We start from the raw sequence: 24,484 nt of genomic DNA, 5'->3' as shown, positions 1-24,484 counted from the left end.
TGGACTCCACATTTAATGTAGAATCTGAAAATAAACAAAAAATAAAAACAAGCAGATACGTGAAAGAAGAGATTAGTTCCATACCAGTAAGCAAGACTATGAATTTACTTTTGGTTTCCAGCTGCATATGACTGGCTTCAACTAAATGAATTTCCAATGTTTCTGGTCCACACAAAGTTCTATACCATATACTAAAGTCTTTGTTGCTGACACCATTTGTCATTAGGAACGTCTTTATTCAGAAGCCACAGCTATATTGCCTTTCAGATGGGAATGTGGGGCTTTCTGACCCACTGTCATGATAAAATATCTTCCTCCTCCTATACAGAGGAGACTGAAAACAACCAAAGCACTATTCTGACAGCTTGATTCAATTCTACCTCTTGCTTGTTCAGTCTCATTATGAGGTAGGAAAGTGGTTACTTATCCTACCCACTTTCCACACTACGTTGAGTAGAAGTATTCACTACTGGATCCTAGAGAGTCTTCTCATATTCCCCACATCTGCCCTGTGGGGTTCTTTGTATTTTCTCATCCATAAAGCCCTCTCTCTGTCAGCATCCTATTCTCATCACCACAACTGTTAAGGTCACAGATTTTACTCTACTTAAAAGCTAATGTTAACCTGTTATTGTTTTGTGGATACTTGCAGAAGACACAAGACTTGGGCAAACGGCTTTTTATTACTCTTTGCACAATAAGCAGCATGAACATCAGCATTTTCCTATGAGTTCTACTTGTCTCCCAAGCCAGCAAGACAATATAGAGGGGCCCTAATGCATGCTATGCTTCCAGTGGTTTGTGTCATAGATGATGAACCTTGAACTTGTAGAATACAAGAAAAACTTACTACCTTGAGTGAATTCTAACTAATAAGGGAATCGATCTTCTCTGAAAACCTGACTCAGGATAAGGATACTCAAGGATGCTCAAAGAAGGGAGTTAGATATAGGATCAGAGAGAGTTAGCTTGATCTCTAATTTGTAAAACATTGCTTCCCACTATCTTTGTCCTTTATAAACTAAGCATAGAAAACATAGCAATGAGGCATTTTTTCCTTTAGACAAGGAGTAGCAGAAATAAAAGACGAAATAATAAATATTTTAGGCTTTGTGAGCCATACACACAGTCCGCAACTACTTAACTTTGCCATGGTAGCATTAAAGCAGTAACAGACAAAAACAGGTGTTTGGCCAGATTTTGCCTGTGTTTCACAGTGTGCTGAACCTTGCCCTAGACTCAAAGTTTGAGGGTTACTATCAAAATATTGGAATGATTTGCTCTATGAAACCTAAGACTGAAAGTGATCAGGAAAGGAATCTGCATAGAAGCATGCAGGAATCCCACAATTTAAAGGTCAGAGCCTTCAGCCCCCACAGTTTAAAGAAGTCAAGTTCTTTGGTCAACAGTCCCCATACACACACAGAACTCTAAACTTTTTATGGTATCATTTTATTTTTATAGGAAAATAGAGAAAGATCACCAGAAATCTGAGAAAACCTACAACATAAGAGATAAGGAATGTGGTTTTAAAAAAAGAAAGAACAAAAACATCAAGGAAAGAGATATTTGGGCAACAGAAGGCAATTTAAAATAAATTATCTGACATCTTAAAGAAAATATTGCAACCACCAAAAAACCCCCAAATTTTATAAAAATTAACTTGAAATAAATTTAGATATTTACTAATTGTTACTTACATTAAAAAGTCAAAGACTGATATAAAATCCAAAAATAATCTCACAGAATAGACAAAAAAGCCCAGAAACTATTTAAGAGAATTAAAAGATAGAGCACCTATCTCAAAAAGGGAATAGAGAAAATAGAGCAAAGAAAAATTTTAAATGGAGAATATGCAAGTTTCTTATAGCCAGAGGAAACACATATTCACATAGAGAGGGCTCTCTGAATAACATGTAAATCTAAAAAATTATTTTCACTTTTGAATCCTATTCGCAAATAAATTATCAAGTATGACAACAGAATAAAGTTTCTAAGATGCAAAATCTTACAGTCCAAATGACCTTTACTAGGCTTACAGGGAAGTAAACCTGATATTGGAAACAGGATTGAACCTAGGAGACAGATGACATCTAGTTCCAGAGGTTCAACAAAGCAGCAAGCTGAGATAGTTATAACTGTATGTTCGAGAAGAATTAAGGGACTGTGATCCTTAAGAAGTATGATGATTTAATAGAATAAAAATATATAGACTGAAAAATTTTTTAAATAGAGTAAAAATAATTGATGGGGTCTTAAAAAACATCCTTTTAAGTGTTACTTAGAATTTATTTTTTAAGAGTTTAGGAACACTATACCCATAGATAATTAAATGCAACACAAACTCATTGTAAAGTAATATCTTTGGTAATAAATAAAAGCTACATACTGGTTTTCAATGTTTAGTTTCATATTATACTCAAATTATGGAAGGCTTAACTATTCCAATACAAAGCTGATACCACAGGTAACCTCATCCTATTTCATTTTATCATGAGAAAAAATACCATGCAAATTCCATAACATCTCTAGAATATGACTACTGCTTGCATTACATATGTGTACTATATGTCTGTTAAGGCTTCCTTGATAGATTAACATAATGTCTCTTCAACATATTCTGCTATATGGCAAAATGCTTCTGGCATTCATAATTGAAGATCCAACTATGTACGTATTTCCTTTGATTAAAAACAAACAAAATCTACCTGTCAAAGCATTCCAGCAGTATACTGATTGAAGTCTAAAATACTTGTAAATCTCTTCAAATATTTTTATAGTTATCCTATTAAGAAAACATAGCTTTTCACTTCCAGAAAAGTATATAGTTGTATTCAAACTACAGTCTAGAATAATTCCTCAGTACATTTATCTCATTACCTTAGTTTTTCAGTCCACATTTTGTTATCTATTTACCAATAATTGATTTGTTATAAACAGAAGAGTAATTGCAACAGTAGTTTTTCTTGGCAATTCTTCATCCAAGTATATCAAGATAAGCATACATGTTTTTCATTAGCTCACAGCACACATGGTTGACAGTTTGGGTATCTGTACAGCACTTCTTCCTAAATTTCATTATTTGATCTGCTTTGACATAGGAAAGGTTGTTATACTAGTGTGCTGACAAATTGACAAGCCCTGCTTCTTCTGTTACTACTTTCTAATCAACATCATAGTTAATATTCATCTGGTGTTCCTCAATTGTGTACCACACAGGAGGGCATACATTCATTACAGTTAATTGAGAAATCAGTATGATGATTTGGACAAATATTAGAAGTGATGTTGCTTACGGTGGCAATTTATGATTTGATCCACATTAAGAGTAATCTGAGTCATTTTTCACTTATGCAATATGTGTGCATGGCAAAAAGTATTTGGTTATTTGTCATAGTATTTCTCACTGTCTACTTGTTTTTCTGTTGTATTTAATTTTGTTCTCCTATTTTATCACTTTAAATGCATTATTATTGCTATTTTATACTGAAACACCAAAACAATGAAACTAATTAAAGAAAATCCAGATAAAAATGTCTAGGTAATAGGAATGAAAACTGAATAGCCCTTTAAGGTGTTTCACCTATTCTACCTATGCACATAAACACGATGAGGCAGTGAAAGTTTCTACATTTAGACCTCAGAAAGACAACATCTATCTGAGAAGACACTGTCCTAGTCACTAGGAGTTAGTACAAATGTAAATGTGAAAAATGCATTATTTTCATGTTTGGGTTACTTGAAATCCAACCATGCCTCCATAATTGATTATTTACTTTACTACTGATTCTTGGCACTTGTTAGGTTCTCCCAGTCTCAGTTTTTCTTTAAAACCAGAGAATTCTAGACACAGTTTGATATATCGATAGTCTTTATATTAAATGCTTAACAATGTAATGAATGAACAGTATAACTATTTACAACAGACATTTTGTCTTGTCAGAGGTAATGAAATCATGTGAGCAGCAGTTTTTGAACTGTCCACCAAGGGTAAGGTCAGTCTGCCATAACTGCTTAAAATTCAACATAAATAGTTAAAGTGAAATAAATGAAGCTAATGTTTAAGTAGGGATTAGGCTTATTTTAATACATTTTCAACATATTTTTATTATATATAATTAACACACCCATCACTTTCACTTCAAGTTCAGGAGAAATAGATATCTTCTTAGTAAGGATCAACTTTTTTATACATAATTATTCCAAATGTAACCCTTTAGGAAAGCAAAATATTCTCAACCGAATTTCACAATAGCTATAAACATTATAAAAACATTTCACTTTATATAGTTGTAGAAAGGACCAACATGTCATTCTCAAGTCTGCTTGATATTTTATTTCCCATGGGGTTTTCTTACATCTTTGTGTGAGCACACAGTCTCTGTTGGCCAAGAACATGTTGGTAGCTTGGGCCCACTATAGTCTATGTTGTATATATACACAATTTTTCATCAACTCAGGATATGGGAATAACGTCAATTTTGGCTAAGATATGGCTATCTCACACCTAGAGCTCCCTTTTGAATTCCCCAACAAATCCACGTGTCCACTGCTTTCGCCAAACAAAACCACAACCTCAGGCTAGTGGAGCCTACAGTTCTCCTGTTTGCTTGTCACTAAGATCACACTTTAACTGACAGTGCTCTACATCAATTGAGCCTCTCCTAGCAGCAAAAGCAAAGCAGCTGAAATGGTTTCACAGCCTAACCCACTCTTGTCCAAAAATTAGGCTGACAGAGACAGGTGAGGGTGGGAGCCGCTGTGCTTACTGGACTTTCCAAAGATAACCTTGATTTCATTAGAGACTTGATGGCCAGCAAAACGGTTCAGAATCTTGGAAAATATAGCTTCCATTTGAAGTCAGATGTCAATATAAACGTATTTCTATTATATTCAAAGGCATAATGGATATAAAAATTATAAAAGAATGAGAATATCCTTCATGAAGCTGATAGAAACTAATAGGCGATTCGTTTACTATATGACTTTAGCACAAGACTCCTCCAATCTACAATCTTTTCATCTGTGAAATAGGCTCAGTATAAGCACATGGATAAAATAGACAGCTGTGATGTTGATGAAAGGCAGTATTTATTTAAAGCATTCCATCATGTCAAACTACAAACTATAATGTCTCCTCAGAGAGCTATTTCCCCTAACTTTTAATCAATTGTTTTCACTCTTAGGTTTCTAAGTTGTCCATCATGACAATAAAATTTCAATAAAGACCTGATCAATAGTAATTATAGTAGATTACTCTGTAAGTCCTATAATCTATAGACTTACATTACCTTTCTATGTTGCTATTTAAATAAACATATGACATCACAGACAAAAATGTCAAAGATAAAGACTTTCCATTACATTCTGTTTCATTTTGTCCATTTTCCCATATATATTCAATGTAAAATAATATTCTCTGACTATGTACAGAATAAATTCTCATAATAGAAAATTTAGAAACTCCATAAAAGAAAAAAATTGAAAATAACAAGCATCCAAAAACATACATCCACAATAGAAATTATGAACATCATTTTCCTTTTAAAAGCTTGAGTTTTAAACTGTATTATATTTAAAAGTATTGTAATTTATTCTGATACTTTAATTGTTATCTAGTAAAATTATTTTTTTCCATTTGCCTAAAATCTATTTTCTATTATTTTTTTAAAAAAAATTACTTTTAGGATTCTCTATCAGTTGTTTGTCAAATACCACATTTTTTGTTTGTTTAGTATAAAGCTCCATCAAAAAGTTTGCTTAACTAGTGTATAAAGGAACCAGCAGGATAGTAAACCCCCTTCAAAGGGAATTAGATAAATGGAAGTATTTACAGGCATACCTCATTTTATTGTGCTTTGCTTTACTGCACTTTGAAAATACTGCACTTTTTACATATTGAAGTTTACAGCAACCCTGCTTAGAGCAAATTTATTGGAGCCATTTTTTCCAACAGCATTTGCTCACTTTTAATGTCTGTATCACATAGTGGTAATTCTAACAATATTTCAAACTTTTTTATTATTATTACATTTGTACGGTAAGCTGTGATCAGTGATCTTTGATGCTACTACTATGACTTACTAAAGGCTCAGATGATGGTTAGCAATTTTTAGCAGTATTTTTCAATTAAGGTAGGTACTTGTTTTAGACATAGCTATTACATACTTAATAGACTATAGTGTAAACATAACTTTTATATACACTGGAAAACAAAAAAAAATTGTGTGACTCACTTTATTGTGAATTTGCTTTATCATGGTTGTCTGCAACTGAGCCCGAAATATCTCCAAGTTATGCCTATAAAAAGGTTGAGGAAAAGAATATTCAAGTAAGATTTCTAATTTACACACAAAATAAAACCATAGGTTTGAGGTTGTAATCTTCTAAACTGGACAAAACCCAGAAACTCTTAACATCTCTACCAGACAAAATTAATTTTCTTTGCTTTCACACAAAAACTATTTGTAAATATCAGTTTTCTACAGGATAATATCTATCCTTACAGCATCGTAAAATGCACTAATCAGTAGTAGCAAAGAGTAAGTCAAAGATACTCATACATGTACAGAATCAGATAATCCCAGATGAGCCTGCTAGACACACCCAATAGACCCCGAAGGAACACCCCGTAATTCTTCTTGTCTATCACCAATTCTTGGGCAACTTTTCCCTAACAGTAATTCTTGTGATCATAAATAATCTGCAAAGGTTATTCTTGATCACACAAAGACAGGCTACTTTCATTATGGTTAGCCTGTTCTTGTTTTTAATAAGTGCAACAAGAGGTTTTACTACATATATATGCCTCCTCATCTTCATTCCATTAACTTCACTTTGGAGCTTTTATAAATATATTGTGAATGTCCAGGGATCTTCCCATTATTATGCTGTTATTATTGTTTTCTTTGTTTTTTGGGAAATTGAAAAGTAACTAAGAAATTTACCTCCAGTGGATTTCACCTGCTCTACTTATAAATGAGGCTGAATTCCTCTCTTTGATGTCTCACAAAACGTGTAAGATTCCTGGCCTGGCAGAAACTGACCTTCCTGACTACTTGAAACATTTGAGCCTTCTAAACCATTAGACATCACATAGGTTTGCTGGGCAGACTTGGTGGGAATTGGCTTTTCATATGAAATATAATGCATGTTTCTTAACGGTAGGTTTGCCAGACTTAACAAGTAACATTTATTCTCAAATTTCTTATAAAATTGACATAAAATGAAACAAAATTTATTTTAAAAGATTGAAATATCATAGATATGTTCTTTGATTAGCATGTAATTAAATTAGAAATAAACATCAATAAAGCACCTATAAAGGCAATGAGTATCTGCAAATTAAACAATTTAATTCTAAACCACCAATTGTTAAGGAAGAAGTTGCAAAGGATATTAGAAAATTGTAGAAATTCAATGACAATGAAAGCACAACTTACTAAAAATTTTGGGACATATCTTAAGCTGCATTTAGAAGAAAATTTATAGCTTTAGTGTACATTAAGAAAGTTTTGAAATAAAATAAATAGGCTTCCACTGTGGGAATCTAGAAGAATGGTAAAAATTTAACCCAAAGATATGAATATATGCTGTCTACAAAATAAACAAACAAATAAACAAAAAACCTCACTTTATATTTAAGGACACACACAAGCTGAAAGTGAAAGAGTAGAAAAATATATTCTATGCAATGGCAGCCAAAAGAGAGCAGAAGCAGCTATACTTATACGAGATATGAGACAAAATACATTTTAAGCCAAAAATCATCACAAGAGAAAAAAGAACAGTGTATAATGATAAAGAAATCAATTTAACAGTAATATATAATAATTATAAATATATGTGCATCCAACAATAGAACACTTAAATATATAAAGCAAATACTGACAGAACTGAAGAAAAGAACAGACAGAAGTACATTAATAATAGGGGATTTCAATATCCCATTTTCAATAATGGACAGATCAATCAGACAGAAAATCAGCAAACAGGGAACTTGAACAACACTACAGACCACATGAATCTAACAGACATATACAGAACATTCTACCCAACAGGAACAGAATATATGTTCTTCTCAGTTGCACATTGAACCTTATCCAGTATAGCTCACATGTTAAGACACAAAACAAGCCTTAACAAACAAGAAGACTTAAGTCATACCAAGTATCTTTTCTGACTGCTATGGAATGAAAGTAGAGATCAACAACAGAAGGAAAACTAGAAAATTAATAAATATTTGGAGATTAAATAGTACAGTTTGAACGAATAATAGGTCAAAGAAGAAATTAAAAGACAAATTAGAGAATATCTTCAGATGAATGAAAATACAACACACCAAAACTTATGAGATGCAGCAAAAGCAGTTCTAAGAGGGAAGTGTATGGCAATAAACACTTACATTAAAAAAGAAAAAAACTCTAATAAACAATCTAACTTTACACCACAAGGAGCTACAAAAAGAAAAGCTAAGTCAAGTATTATCAGAGGAAAGGAAACAATAAAAATTAGAGCAGAAATAAACAAAATAAATAGAAAAATCACTAAAACTAGGAGTTTTTTTTAAAACCTATTCTGTTTTTTTTAATTAATTAATTTATTTTATTTATTTATTTTTGGCTGCGTTGGGTCTTCATTGCTGCACACGGACTTTCTCTAGTTGCCATGAGTGGGGGCTACTCTTCATTGTGGTGCACAGGCTTCTCATTGTGGTGGTTTCTCTTGTTGTGGAGCATGGCCTCTAGGCATGTGGGCTTCAGTAGTTGCAGCATGGAGGCTCAGTAGTTGTGGCTCATGGGCTGTAGAGCTCAGGCTCAGTAGTTGTGGCACATGGGCTTAGTTGCTCCACGGCATGTGGGATCTTCCCGGACCAGGGCACGAACCCATGTCCCCTGCATCAGCAGGCAGACTCTCAACCACTGTGCCACCAGGGAAGCCCCGACAGGCAGATTCTTAACCACTGCACCACCAGGGAAGCACAGGAGTTGGTTTTTTGAAGAAAATAAACAAAATTGACAAACCTTTAGCTAGATTAACAAAGGAAGAAAAGAGACAGGACACAAATAAATAAAATCAGAAATGAAAAAGGAGACAGTATAGTTGATGCCACAGAAGTAAAAGGAATCATAAGATATTGCTATGAACAATTATTTGCCAAGAAACTGGATAAACTAGAAAAAAATGCATAAATTTCTAGAAAACTACAACTTACCAAGACTGAATCATGAAGAAAGAGAAAGTCTGAACAGACTTATAACTAACAAGAAGATTGAAACAATAATTAAAAACCTCCTGACAAAGAAAAGCCCAGGACCAGATGTCTTCACTAATGAGTTACACCAAACATTTAAAAAAGAAATGATGCCAATCCTTATCAAACTTTTCCAAAAAATTGATAAGCGGGCAACAACTGCAAACTCATTTTATGAGGTCAGTGTTACCCTCATCTGATATCCAAACCAGATAAGAAAACTAAAAATCAATATTACAGATAAATATAGAGGCAAAATTCCTCAACAATATATTACGAACAAATTCAATAAGACATTAAAAGGATCATACACCATGATCAAGTGAACATTATCTGTGGGACGAAAGGAAGGTTCAGCATACCTAAATCACTCAGTATGGTACACCACATTAACAGAACAAGTTTAAAATCAAAATATTATCATAATAAATGCAAAAAAAGCATTTGACAATATTCAACACGTTTTCATTCCAAAACACTAGGAATAAAAATAAATTAACATAACCTTAACATAATAAAGATCATATATGAAAATGCCACAGCTAACATCATACTCAGCAGTGAAAAACTAAAAGCTTTTCTTCTAAGATAAGGCAAAAGGCAAGGGTTCCTACTCTTGCACTTCTATTCAACATAGTACTGTCAGTCCTAGCTAGAGCAATTAGGCAAGAAATAGAAATAAAGAGCATCCCAATCAGAAAGAAAGAAGTAAAATTACTTCTGTTTGTAGATGACCTCATCTTATACTTAGAAAACCCTAAAGGTTACACACACACACACACACACACACACACACACACAGAGACATATACAAACTGTTAGACTAATAAATGAATTCAGTGAAGTGGCAGGACAAAAAAATCAACATACACAAATTATTTGCATTTCTATACACCAACTATGTACTGTGTGAAAAGAAAATTAAGGGAAAAATTCCCTTACAATAGCATCAAAAAGAACAGAATATTTAGTAATAAACTTAACTAAGGAGGTGAATGACTTATAAACTGAAAAATTAAAAATTGATGAAAGAAATAAAAGAAGACACAAATGGAAAGACATCCCATGTTCATGGATTAGAACACATTACTACTGGGCTTCCCTGGTGGCACAGTGGTTAAGAATCCGCCTGCCAATGCAGGGGACACAGGTATGAGCCCTGGTTCAGGAATATCCCACATGCCACGGAGCAACTAAGCCCATGTGCCACAACTACTGAGCCTGCACTCTAAAGCTCGTGTGCCACAACTACTGAGCCAGTGTGCCACAACTACTGAAGCCTGCACACCTAGAGCCCGTGCTCTGCAACAAGAGAAGCCACTGCAATGAGCCACCAGTGCACTGCAACAAAGAGTAGCCCCTGCTCGATGCAACTAAAGCCTGCATGCAGCAATGAAGACCTAATGCAGCCAAAATAAGTTTTTTTAAAAAAAGAAGACATTACTACTGAAGTGTCCATTCTACTCAAAGTGATCTATAGATTCAATGCAATTTCTATCAAAAACCAAATGGCATATTTTTACAGAAATAGAAAAAACTCTAAAATTCTTGTGGAAGCACACAATAACCCAAATAGCCAAAATAATCTTTAGAAGGAACAAAGTTGGAGACCTCACACTTCCTGACCAAATATACTGCAAAGCAATAGTAAATAAAACATTATAGTTTTGGCATAAAGGCAGACACATAGAGCAATGGAATAGAATAGAGAAGCCAGAAATAAATCCTTACCCATAAGGTCAAATGATCTTCTACAAGGGTGCCAAGAATGCACAATGGGGAAGACAGTCTTTTCAACAAATGTTGTTGGGAAAACTGGATAGCCACATGCGAAAGAATGAATTTGGACCCATATTTTACACCATAGAGAAAAATCAGCTGAAAATAGATTAAAGACTTAAAAATAAGACCTGAAGCTGTAAACTCCTAGAAGAAAACATAGAGGAAAAGCGTCATGACATCGGACTTGGATAATTTCATTGAGATGACACCAAAAACACAGCCAACAAAAGTGAAAATAGACAAATGGGACTAGATCAAACTAAAAAGTTCTGCACAGAAAAGGAAATAATAAACAGAGTGAAAAGGGAACCTATGAAATGACAGAAAATATTTGCCACATATCTGACAAGGGGTTAATATCCAAAATACATAAGGAACTCCTATAACTCAACAGCAAAATAATTAATAACCCAGCTAAAAAATAGACTAAAACATGAATAGGAATGTCTTATTCTAAGAAGATATTCCAATAGGTATTTTCAAAGATGTTAAATGTCACTAATCAGTAGGGATATGCAAATCAAAACCTCAATGAGATACCACCTCAAACTTGTTAGGAAAGCCATTATCAAAATAACAAAAACAGAAAGAAAAACAACATCAACAACAAAAATAACAAGTGTTTGAGAGAATGTGGAGAAATTGGGACCCTTTCACCCTGTTAGTAGCAATGTAAAATGATGCAGCCACTGTGAAAGACAGTATGGAGGCTCACCGAAAATAAAAATATAAGTATCACATGATTGAGCAATCTCATTTCTGAGTATTTATTCAGGAAGAACTGAAATTAGCACCTTGAAGAAATACCAGTACTTCAGTGTTCATTACAACACTATTCACAACAGTCAAGAAATGGAAACAACCTTACTGTCCATGAACACACAAACAGGTAAAGAAAATGAGATATATACATACGCTGGAATATTATTCCATGCTAAAAAAGAAGGAAATCCTGCAATACGCAATAACATGGATGAACCTGGAACACATTAGGCTAAATAGAATAAGTCTGTCACAGAACAAATACTGCATGGTTCTACTTATATGAAGTATCTAAAATAGTCAAACTCATAGAATTAGAGTAAAACAGTGGATATCAGGAATTGGGTATGTGGAAGGAGAAACTGCCAATCAGTGGACATAAAGTTTCAATCATGCAAGATCAATAAATTCTAGACATCTGCTCTACAAATTGTGTCTATAATTAACAATGCTATATTATACACTTAGAACATTTGCTAAGAGGATAGATCTCATTTTTTTGTTTGCAGTACGCAGGCCTCTCACTGTTGTGGCTTCTCCTGTTGCGGAGCACAGGCTCTGGACGCGCAGGCTCAGCGGCCATGGCTCACGGGCCCAGCCGCTCCGCGGCATGTGGGATCTTCCTGGACCGGGGTACGAACCCGTGTCCCGTGCATCGGCAGGCGGACTCTCAACCACTGAGCCACCAGGGAAGCCCGATAGATCTCATTTTAAGTGTTCTTACCACAGTGAAGTTTTTTTTTTTTTAAATCTGTAGGTAGATTGATCCCAAAGAGAGGGAGAGAGAACACAAATTACCCAAATTAGAAATGAAAAAGGGGTCACTACTATGCATTATATGGATAAGAAAAGGAAAAGAAATGCTATATTAGTACAGACTGTACAGATATTATAAAGAAAAAGGTGTGTGTGTATAAACTTTATTGTAACATATTTGACAACTTAGATAAAATGGCAAATGACTTAAAAGACAAATGTTATGAAATATGCCACAAGAACAAATAGATCTTAATAGCCTATTATCTAGTAGAGAAATTAGATTTGTAAATGAAAATCTCCCAAAAAGTAAATTCCAAGACTTGAGGAATTCACCTGTGAATATTTTATAACACCTAATGAAAAACAAATACCAAATCAATAAAAATTATTTTATAAAGTAGAATAAGAAAGAACAATTCTCAAATTATTTATAAGGACAGTCTCACTCTGTCCAAATCTAATTAAAGACATTACTAGAAGAGAAAATTATGGACCAAGTATTCCCCATGAACAGTGATGCAAAAATCACTAACCAAATATTAGCAAGTGAATAGAAAAATATATAAAACATAGCATACATCATGAACCAAAAGTTTATACAAGAATGCAAGGATATTTGGTGCTCAGCTATAAATCAATGTATTATAATTAACCATATTACCAAAATAAAGGAAAAATAATTTGATCATTGCAATTGAAAAAGAAAATGTATTTGGCAAAATTATACACCATTCATGGTAAAAACTTATAGTAAACTAGGAACAGAGGGGAATTTTCTCAATTTGAAAAAGATCACCTACAAAAATCTACATCTGATAGCATAAGTAACAGTGAAATATTGAAAATGCTTTCCCTACTCTACATGCAAGTACTTCTATTCCTAGGTGAGCAGTCCATCTTCTGGTTAAAAACCTATTTGCAATTTTTCAGGCCTGTCTATAGACAATTACAAAGGCTTTACCAGGGCTCAGGGAAAAGCTGCCCTCCACACACCAGACTAAGCGCACAGTCAGCGCACTGCAGTATCTGAAGAGAGTTATAGTCAAGGTCTCAGGCATCTCTGGCCAGTTATGCTTTTCACATATTTGCATTCCTAGCCTTGGCAGCTTCATTCTTAAGTCTCTTTATCTGAGGCCTTGTCTTCTTTCAGGTACCTCTGCCAAGATCTCCTTATCAAGAAGAAGAGAGAGAAGACTTGGACACTTTTCCCCATTCTGACTCAGTACTTTACTCCTAGTCCTATCTCTCAGCCTCCCATTTATCCCAGGATCCATAAATCTGCCAGAGCCTTTTGTAATTGCTAAGTATTTTTTGAGATATTATGGGACAAAATAAGTATCCTGTTCCTCATGATACTTCCACACACTACTTTCCTCATCTACTGATGATTTATTTTTTCTGAAGCCATTACTATTCCAATATATGCCATAGTGGTTTTTCTATTTCCTTCATTCTTTATGCATTTGTTTCTCTTTTCCATGTATTAAGTGTAATTCTAGTTTTAGGAAAAGTTTGTCTATCTTCCCCATTTATTTATTCAATTATTTACACTATTTAGATCATTACATAGATATTTATATGATTCTATGGGTTAGATTATAATCCATTATTTTTCATTATTTATTTATTACAGAGTGCAAATTGTTCCAGATTTGGCCATTGGGAGCCACTTCAGGATGGTATGTGTGTACATTTCAAATGTCTACATCATAATCCTGACATCCTGATATTAAAAGTCCAAGAGTTGTTATTTTCTTAGTTCATTTGTTACAAAAATTTGAATTTTTATCTTAAAATTTTAAAGTTTTAAATTTACCTTAAACTTTTCAAATAAAGCTCCATAAACATTCTTTTACAAAAAGACTGCATCTTGTAAAAATAGGTACTCTTTATTGTAAACTGATAGTATTTATTTATTTATTTTTTGGCCACATTGTGCAGCTTGTGGGATCTTAGCTCCCTGACCAGGGATTGAACCCCAGGCCCTCGGCAGTGAGAGTGCAGAGTCCTAACCACTGGACTGCCAGGGAATTCCCCTGATGTTCTTTTTAATCTACTTTATGTGACAGCCTGAGAGCAGTTACCGCACTAACACCTAGACACAATCATTTCTAAATAATTGAGATTAAATGTACAATTGCATTTTAAGTTCATAAGAATAAATTTGTCAATAGCAAACAAATGTTAAAATTTATAAGCTTTTCAAAGATTCTCTAGATCCTCATTGAAATTGCATATCAGTAATTTGTTTCAACAAGATTATTTCATTTCTTTTCTCATGTATGTTTGTGCCTTAGTGAGTTTTAATATTACTTATGCACAATTTTAATGTCTTTTAAGTTTTATTAAAGAAGTTTAATCAAGTGCAATAAAAATCCCAGATTGAAGATCTTTTTTTTTTCTTTATTAAAAGTAAAGTGCTGCCAAGAGTCTGGATGAGAACTATGGGATTCTATATCCAACAGGAAATCTATTTTTTAATAAAAAGAGACTCTTGATAAACTCTATGCTTAAAGCAAATTTCTAAAGCATTTGCTATAGCGACAGAGCCTTTTAATTCCTTAACACTCACATATAAATCTTAATAACTTCCTTTTTGACTATAGGTTTTAGCCACTTCTCTGAAAAGGAAATGGTTTAATATATACATTGTAAAGTTAGCAAAAATATATTTGAAAATGTTATGTAGAATTTAAAACTTTCTAGTTAATAAAATACTAATCTCATCAAATATTTGAATACTTCTAATTGTTAAAATGTCAATTCTTCCTGTTTCCTATGTAGCCAAAGGCAGTTTCATAAAAAATTCTATGAAGAGCAAAAGGAAAGGTTTGGATAAAATGAATAATTCTGAAAAACACCTTCTGTGTTTAATTGTTAATAACGCTTAAATAATTATGTATCCGCTAAATGTAAATATAGAGCTGTTGATAATTTAACCAAGGCAAGCATCAGTTTCAAATCCCCATAATAATAAAAAAAAATGCTTTGTCACAAGGGAACTCTACCTAATGCACTGTGGTATCCTAAATGAGAGGGAAATCCAAAAGGGAGGGGATATATGTATATGTATGGCTGATTCATTTTGTTGTGCAGTAGAAGCTAACACAACATAGTAAAGCAAAAATATCCCAATAAAAACTAATTTAAAAAATGCTTTGTGATTAAAATCTTCTCATAAGGTACATATTTGGCTTCTTAATTTTAAAGAAAGGACAAAGATCACAATAATGCTGGACATGGTTATCATGCAAAAAGATATTTTGTAGAATTTATTATTCTAGTCAAATTAATATACTGTGAAGGAAATATTTCCTGTTTCTACACTTTGCTCTTTTGATAAATGGTCTGGCCAATGATATGGTATAAATATACTTCTATAAAAATTGGTTTTCTATAGTTTATTTGTATATCATGTGTACTAAACATGGAAAGAGTAGCTATTATTGCTATTTTAAGTCCTTATAAATAAAATTGAATTTTAGAAACTTTTAATTTTGATTCCATCATACCATAACATTTTACTGTGATTAACTAAAGAATGTTTGCATTTGTTGATATGCAAGTAATAATTTTCTACTTATTTGAAACTAAAAAAAGACTTGTTTTCCAGTTAAAGCAGATATAAAAATGGTATTCATACACATTGCCCTCTCCAAAAATTAAGAACACTACATAGAAACAATAAAATCAGACAAATTAATTCCACATTCCAAGGAACAAAGGTGTAGTCCTATATTAGCTATCTCTTACTACATAACCCATTAGTCCAAAGTTTAGTAGCTTAAGATAACAAGCACTTATTACCTCATAGTTTCTGTGGTCAAGGATCCAGACACAGCACAGCTGGGTCCATTTCTTCAAGATCTCTCACAAGACTGCACAAAATGTAGGCCACAGACATAGTTGTCTCAAGGTTCGCATGATCTCTTTCCAAACTCATTCAGAGATAGTTGGCAGAATTCAGTTTCTCACAGGCTTTTAAATGGAGGCCTCAGTTCTTCAAGAGCCATTTGCTGGAGGCCTCCCCTAATTCCTTGCCTCTTTTTTTAAAACTTTTTATTTTACATTGGAGTATAGTTGATTAATAATGTGATAGTTTCAGGTGTACAGCAAAATGATTCAGTTATATATATACATGTATCTATTCTTCAAATTCTTCTCCCACTTAGGTTGTTACATAATATTGAGCCGAGTTCCCTGTTCTATACAGTAGGTCCTTGTTGTTTATCCATTTTAAACATAGTAGTGTGTACATGTCAATCCCAAACTCCCTAACTATCCCTTCCCCCACCTTCCCCCCCACAACCATAAGTTCGTTCTCTAACTCTGTAAGTCTCTTTCTCTTTTGTAAGTAAGTTCATTTGTATCATTTCTTTTAGACTCCGCTTATAAATGATATTTCTCTTTCTCTGTCTGACTGACTTCACTCAGTATGACAATCTCTAGGTCCGTCCATGTTGCTGCAAATGGCATTACTTCATTCTTTTTAATAGCTGAGTAATAATCCATTGTATATATGTGCCACATCTTCTTTATCCATTCCTCTGTCAATGGACATTTAGGTTGCTTCCACGTCTTGGCTATTGTAAACAGTGCTGCAATGAACATTGGGGTGCATGTATCCTTTCGGACCATGTTTTTCTCCAGATATATGCGCAGGAGTGGGATTGCAGGATCATATGGTAGCTCTATTTTTAATTTTTAAAGAAACCTCCATACTGTTCTCCATAGTGGCTGTACCAATTTACATTCCCACCAACAATGTAGGAGGGTTCCTTTCTCTCCACACCCTCTCCAGCATTTATTGTTTGTGGATTTTTTGATGATAGCCATTTTGACTGCTATGAGGTGGTATCTCATTGTAGTTTTGATTTGCATTTCTCTAATAATTAGCAATGTTGAACATATTTTCCTGTGCCTCTTGGTCATCTGTGTGTCTTCTTTGGAGAAATGTCTACTTAGGCTTGCCTCCTTATAGATTATTTTACATGACACCTAGCTTCATCAGAGTGACCAAATGAAAGGGCGAGAGAGTGCCAGCAAGAGAGAGTGTGTGCTAGCAAGAAATAGTGCTAGCAACATAAAAAGTATGTTGATAGAGTAATCATAGAGGTAAATTCTACCACCTTTGTCATATTCTATTTTTTAGAAGCAAGTCTACACCCAGTGCACACTCATGAAGAGGGGATTACACAGGAGCCGGAAAACCTGGATGTGAGAACTACTGGGGGCTATGTCAAATGCTGTCTAGCACAAGCCCTCTTCCCAATCACAAACTGTGACATACAGAAGTCAAATGCTTTACTCTTAAAAAAAAAAAAAAAGCTTTACTCCTGGATCAAAACAAAGGAAGATGCTGAGGTCTACATCCCTTGTGTGTATGTGTGCACGTGTGTGTGTGTGTACGTGTGTGTGTGCACAACACATATACATAGGTACATATATACTTATTTATAGTGATGATAAGCGAGTTATCTCACTAAGTTGAGAAAACAAAGATGGGAGTTTTGAGAAGCTAAGATCTTGCAGGACAGACTACTGGAGAAAAGGAAGCTATGCAGAGGAAGCATGAAATAAATCTTCACATGGATCACTTTGGGTCCTTAGCAGAATACAAATAGGCATATGTAGAATGAAATTTCACAATATTGAGAAATGACTTTGGAGAAGTAAGGTGAGTAATCCTGAGTTCACACAGGGCTGGGAGACACTGAAGTTCCAACTAACCAGATTTAAGGGTCCTTTTGAAAACCCAGAGCATTCAACAGAGATTCCAGAAGATTCATACCTTAATATACAATTAAGCTAGCCCTAGAATAAAGAAAAGTTTTTGTTTCCCCAGAAAAACAAAAGGCTTAAAAACAGCCTCAGAAGGATCAAGTCTGTCAATCATTAGTTAATTAACTCCCAAAACAAAGTCAACAATCTTTAAAGGAATACTTATAATATGGCACTTGAAAATATAAAATATACAACAATAAAACTGACCATCTTATTAAAAATAATTGTACATTCAAATAAACAGAGAAATATATCACTAGGAGAAATGAAAAAATAAAATGAATCTCCAATTTAAAAAGAATTAGAAAAGACTTAGAAATGGACTTCAATACATTTATTTTAAATATGTCCATATAGTTAAAGCATATTATTTAGTGTGAAAAGAAATTAAATAAAAATAAATAAATAATACTTCTAGATATGAAAAGTGAAATAGATAAAATAGGGGAAATAACTTATTTTAGTTACAGTGGATTAGAAACTGTAATTCACTAAATTTAAGACATAGCAAACAAAAGCACAAGGCGAAGAATATCCAGAACCAATTGACCTGTGCTATTAGCAAGCAATCTAACATACATGTAACTGGTATCTCAGAAAAGGGAGAAGACAAGGAGACAGAGAAAAATATTTAAAGAAATAATGATCGGGGCTTCCCTGGTGGCGCAGTGGTTGAGAGTCTGCCTGCCGATACAGGGGACACGGGTTCATGCCCCGATCTGGGAGGATCCCACATGCCGCGGAGCGGCTGGGCCCGTGTGCCATGGCCGCTGAGCCTGCGCGTCCGGAGGCTGTGCTCCACAATGGGAGAGGCCACAACAGTGAGAGGCCTGCGTACCGCAAAAAAAAAAAAAAAAAAGAGAAATAATGACCAGCATTTTTTTCCCAAATGTGTGAAGCACAATAAAACCACAGATCCAAGAAGTACAATCAGTATCTACCGCATAAATACAAAGAAACTCACACAAGGCATATATTAATAAAATTACTAAAACACAGTGATAAAGTGACAATCGAGTCTATGTGTAAATACATTTGTGGATAAGATAGAGAAAAGAGGATTTCTGAGAACCAGGGAGGCAAAGCAATTTATATAGTGTGTTAGAAGATATGTTAACTGGTCCTGTGAGAAATGACCTAATCACTGACTAGGTCATTGACCTAATCACTGTTCTACACACACACACACACATACACACACACACAACCCAACAAGAACAAGTGATCATCCAATAAGGCAGAGAGCATTAATGAGGTCAGTCCAAGACAATCCAAATGAGTGAATCATGCAACTTGAAATATATGAACGACATTCAGAGTTTGAAAGTTGTAAGCAATCACCAGAAATTTTGGACATCAAGCAGAAGAATTCAGCCCTATCTCCAACAACTCTTTTTCCAGACCCTTTCATCTAATCAGCATTTATAAGATAGAATTCCTTTTTCACACTCTACACAAAGAAAAAACTTTAATTGACAATTAGTCAAATGTATTTTCATAATTTAGTTCTTAATGTTGTTTTTGTTTTTTTAACAGCTGTATTGAGGAATAATTCGCATGCCATAAAAATCCATCTACTTAAAGTGTAAAATTTAGGGTTTTACTAGATTCACAGAGTTATGCACACATCATCTCAATCTAATCTTAGAACATTTTCATCATCTCCAAAGAAACACTACATTAATTTGCGATCACTCTTCATTCCTTACCTCCCTATACCCCAGGCCTAGGCAACCAGTAATTTTCTTTTCTATCTCTATATATTTGCTTATTCTGAACATTTTCTATACATTATACCATATAATATGTAGATTTTAGTAACTGGCTCTTTCACTAAGCATAATGTTTTCAAAGTTTACCCTTATTGTGGCTTGACTCACTACGTCATTCCTTTCTATGGTCAAATACTATTCCATTGTATGGATATGTCACATGTTATTTATCCATTCAATAATTGATAAACATTTGGATTGTTTCCACTTTTTTTGCTATTACGAATAATGTTATGAACATTCTTCATAAGCTTCTGTGTGGATATAGGTTTCTATTTACCTTGGGTATACATGTAGAAATAATATTACTGGGTGATATAGTAACTACAGTTAACATTTTAAGGAACCACCAAATTATTTTTGAAAGCAGCTGCACCATTTTAAATCACTACCAGCAATATATGAGGGTTTCAAATTCTTCACATCCTCACCAACACTTGTTATTCTCTCATTTTAATTATAGCCATCATGGTTGGTAGGAAGTAGTCTTTTATAGTTTTGATTTGCATTTCTCTAATGACTGATGATATTGACCATTATTTCATGTGTTTGTCATTTGTATTGTTTCTTGAGAACTATGTATTCAAATAATTTTATTGTGATCAAAAAAGAGACTATATGAATTCAATTTTTCTACATTTATTGAGACTTGTTTTGTGGACTAAAGTACGGTCTAACCTGCAGAATGTTCCATATACACCTGAAAAGAATTTGTATTCTGCTTTTGTTGGATAAGTGTTCTATACATGTCTAGAAAACATGCAGAGTTGTTCAAATCCAGTATTTCCTTACTAAGCTTGTCTAGATATTCTATCCTAACTGAAAATGTGATAATGAAAACTCTAACAATTATTTTAGAACTCTGCTTCTCTTTTCAATTCTGTGGATATTTGCTTGATATATTTTGGGACTCTGTTGTTGGTGCATATATGTTTATAATTGTTATATCTTCCTGATGAATTGACCCTTTTGTCAAAATGTAATATATGACTTGGTCTCTTTTAACAGTTTTTGACTTTAAGTCCATTTTGTCTGATATTAGTATAGTCACTCCTGCTCTCTTTTTGTTACTATTTGTATAAAATGTCTTTTTCATCTTTTCACTTTTATCTATTTGTGTCTTTAGATGTGAAGTCAATCTCTGGTAGACAGTATGTATTTGGATAATTTTTTTTTATCCATTCTGTCAATCTCTGCTTTTTGATTAGAGAGATTAATCTATTTACCTTTAAATTAATTACTATAAAGGAAGAATTTATTTCTGTCATTTTGCTATTTGTTTTCAACATGTCTTTCAAATTTTTTGTTCCTCCGTACTTGCATTAGTGACTTCTTTAATTAAGAGTTTTGTGGTGTACAATTTAGCTTCCGTTCTCATTTCCTTTGGTGTTATTGTTTAGATATTTTCTTAATAGAGAACATGGAGAGCGGAATTAATATCCTAAATTTATTAAAATCTTGTTTTAATTGATATTTACTTAGCTTCAATAACATAAAATTTTCTCCTATAAAGTTCCACCTCCCCTTTATGTTGTTATAATCACAAATTACATCTTTCTATAGTACACTTATAAATATATATTCTATAATTATTGTTTTATGCATTTGCCTTTTGAATAATACAGGAAATAAAAAGAGAAGTTAAAAACCAAAATAACAATAATACTGGCTTTTATATTTACCTATGTAGTTACTTTTAATCTGGTTCTTTATTTCTTTGTATGGCTTTTAGTTACTGACTAGTATCCTTTTCTTTCAGCCTGAAGGACTCCTTTTAGCATTTATTGCAGAGCAGGTCTACTAGTACCAAACACTTTCAGCTTTTTTTTTTTTTAATCTAGAAGCATCTTAATTTCTTCCTTATTTTTGAAGGATAGTTTTGTCAAACATAAAATTCTTGGTTGACAATTTTTTCTTCTACCTTAAAAAAAAATATCATCCACTCCCTTCTGGTTGCCATGGTTTAAAATGAGAAATCTCCTATTAATCCTATTGAAGATACACTGCTATACATAAGGAATCACTTCTCTCTTGCTTCCTTCAAAGGTTTTCTCTTTGTCTTATTGTAATATGTCTTTGTGTCGATTTCTTTGGGTTTATTTTCCTCTGACTTTTTGAGCTTCTTTATTGTGTAGATTAATGTTCTTTATAAAATTCAGAAAGCTTCAGCTATTATATCTTCATTTATTCTTTCTGCCCCATTTATCTTTTTCTTTACACCTAGGATTCCCATTATGCATATGTTGGTATGCTTCATGATAATCCACAGGTCTTTTAGTCTCTGTTTAATTTTTTTATTCTTTATGGCTTTCTGTTCCTCAGAAGAAATAGTTTCAATTATCTATCCTCAAGTTCATTAACCCTACCTTATTCTATTGATTCTATCTTCTTCCTGCTCAAATCTGCTATTGAGATGTTCTAATGAATTTTTATTTCAGTTATTGTAATTTTAAGCTCCTGAATTAGTTTGTTCCTTTTTACAATTTCTATCTCTTTATTGACATTTTCAAGTTTATACATCATTCTCCTGATTTCCATTACTTCTTGCCCATGGTTTCCTTTAACTTTTTGAACCTACTTAAAAGTCAATTTATAGTCTGTATTTAGCTAATCCAACATCTTTGTTTCCTCAGAGACACTTTTTGAAAGTTTCCTCTGCAAATGGGCCACAGTTTGGTTTTTTTTTACATGATTTATAATATTTTACTAAAAAATCGACATTTTTAACATTTTAATGTGTTACCTATGAAAAGTAGATTCTTTCTCTTCCTTAGACTTTTCATTAATTTCTGTTTATTTAGTGACTCTTCAGAACTATTTCTGTAAATGTACGAGCTTTATCATGTATAATCTCTGAATTCTCTGTTACTTCAGCTTGTGTTCAGCTAATGTTTTGACAGATATTTCATTGAATGATAGAATGCAGAGAGAGAGAGAGAGAGAGAGAGAGAGAGAACTCTCAGTCATTGCAGACTGGCTCTGTACTGTGGGACTCCTTTGATGCTTAGCTAGGCTGTTTACAACTCTACCTTAGCTTTTACTTCCTGATGGCACTGAGACTAGCAAAGAGGTAAAATCCCCTAAGGTTTCTTCTCGGTATGTGCCCTGCCCAGGGCATGCACATGACTTTACAAATTTCTCAGTGTACATGGGCACTTTTGAATTCTCTAATTTCCAAAGAAACTCTTTCCCCAGATTTATTTTCCCAGATTTTAGTTGTTCCATTGTTTGCTTCAACTGTAACCTTCTGATCCAGGAAATTGCAGGTTTTTGTGTTGTTTGTTTACTTTAAACTATTTTTGAGAAACACCCACCACATTTCTACACTGAGTGAATTCTGATTTAGGCAAAACAAAAGTAAGCACCTTGAGTCAGTCCTTCAGGCAGCCCCCAGATGGAATAAATGACATTAATTCTTCGATAATAAATTCTGCTCTGATCCCTTTGTTTTCAGGGACCAGGATTCTATATTAGATACAAAGAGTGCCATCTCCAAGCCACCACAATGAAGGGGAGGGAATTAGGGCAAGGTCAAGTAAAAAATACCACATTTTTCTACCTTTCTAAAGTTCCCTTTCTCTTGATTCAGCTGTAAACCTTTGACTGTTTTCTAGAGTTCTACACAGTTGATAGGTGTTTTCTTTGAGTACTTCTGGCTTCTATGGTCTCAAAAGAGAAACTGAATGCATTTCAAATTGGTTTTCTCTTATAAGTAACATATCCTTTCTTTCTGGTTGATTTCAAAAACTTTTTTTTTTGTCTTCAGTTTTCAGAAATTTAATTGTGATATATTTTTGTGTGGATTTCCTTGAGTATTATATTTAGTGTCTGTTCAGTTTATTAAATCTCTAGGTTGATGTCATTTCCAAAATTTGAGAAGTTTTCAGTCATAATTTCTTTAAATACATTTTTGGTTCAACACTGTGTCCTTTCTTTTGGGAATCTGATGATTAAAAGGTTAACTTTTTAAAAATTATTATCTCAAAATTCTGTGAGATGTTCATATTTTTTCAGCCTATTTTCTCTATTGTTCAGATTTGGTACGTTCTATTGATTTGTCCTTAAATTCACTGACTCAGTCCTCTGTAATCTACACTCTGCTATTGAGCCCAACCAGTGAGTTTTTATTTCAGTTACTGTATTTTTCAGCCTCATTATTTCCATTTGGTTATTTTTATATACAATTTTTATTTCTTTTGAGAGATTTTCTATGTTTTAATTTGCTTCTGTAAAATCCCTAATTCCTTGTTGAAGCATTATTATGATAATTACTTTAAAATATTTGTAAGATAATTCCAACATCTAACTCATATCAGTACTGGCATCTATTGATTGTCTTTTGTCATTCATGCTGTCATTTTCCTGATTCTTG

General features: G+C 33.4%; 1 long non-coding RNA gene across 1 annotated transcript in view; it reads right to left on the bottom strand.

Annotated features, from left to right (window-relative positions):
- The window catches only part of LOC137226434 (uncharacterized), a 244,151-nt gene that overhangs the window by 123,610 nt on the left and 96,057 nt on the right, over nucleotides 1–24,484 (bottom strand). Inside the window, exon 2 of the long non-coding RNA XR_010944352.1 lies at nucleotides 6,237–6,300. This is a non-coding gene — a long non-coding RNA (uncharacterized lncRNA). The remainder of the gene's footprint in view (nucleotides 1–6,236; nucleotides 6,301–24,484) is intronic.

Source organism: Pseudorca crassidens, chromosome 6 (genome assembly GCF_039906515.1).
Source record: "Pseudorca crassidens isolate mPseCra1 chromosome 6, mPseCra1.hap1, whole genome shotgun sequence".
In the NCBI taxonomy this organism is placed as follows: Eukaryota; Metazoa; Chordata; class Mammalia; order Artiodactyla; family Delphinidae; genus Pseudorca; species Pseudorca crassidens.
Note: the sequence above shows the minus strand (reverse complement) of the source record. Positions and strands in the feature narration are given on the sequence as shown.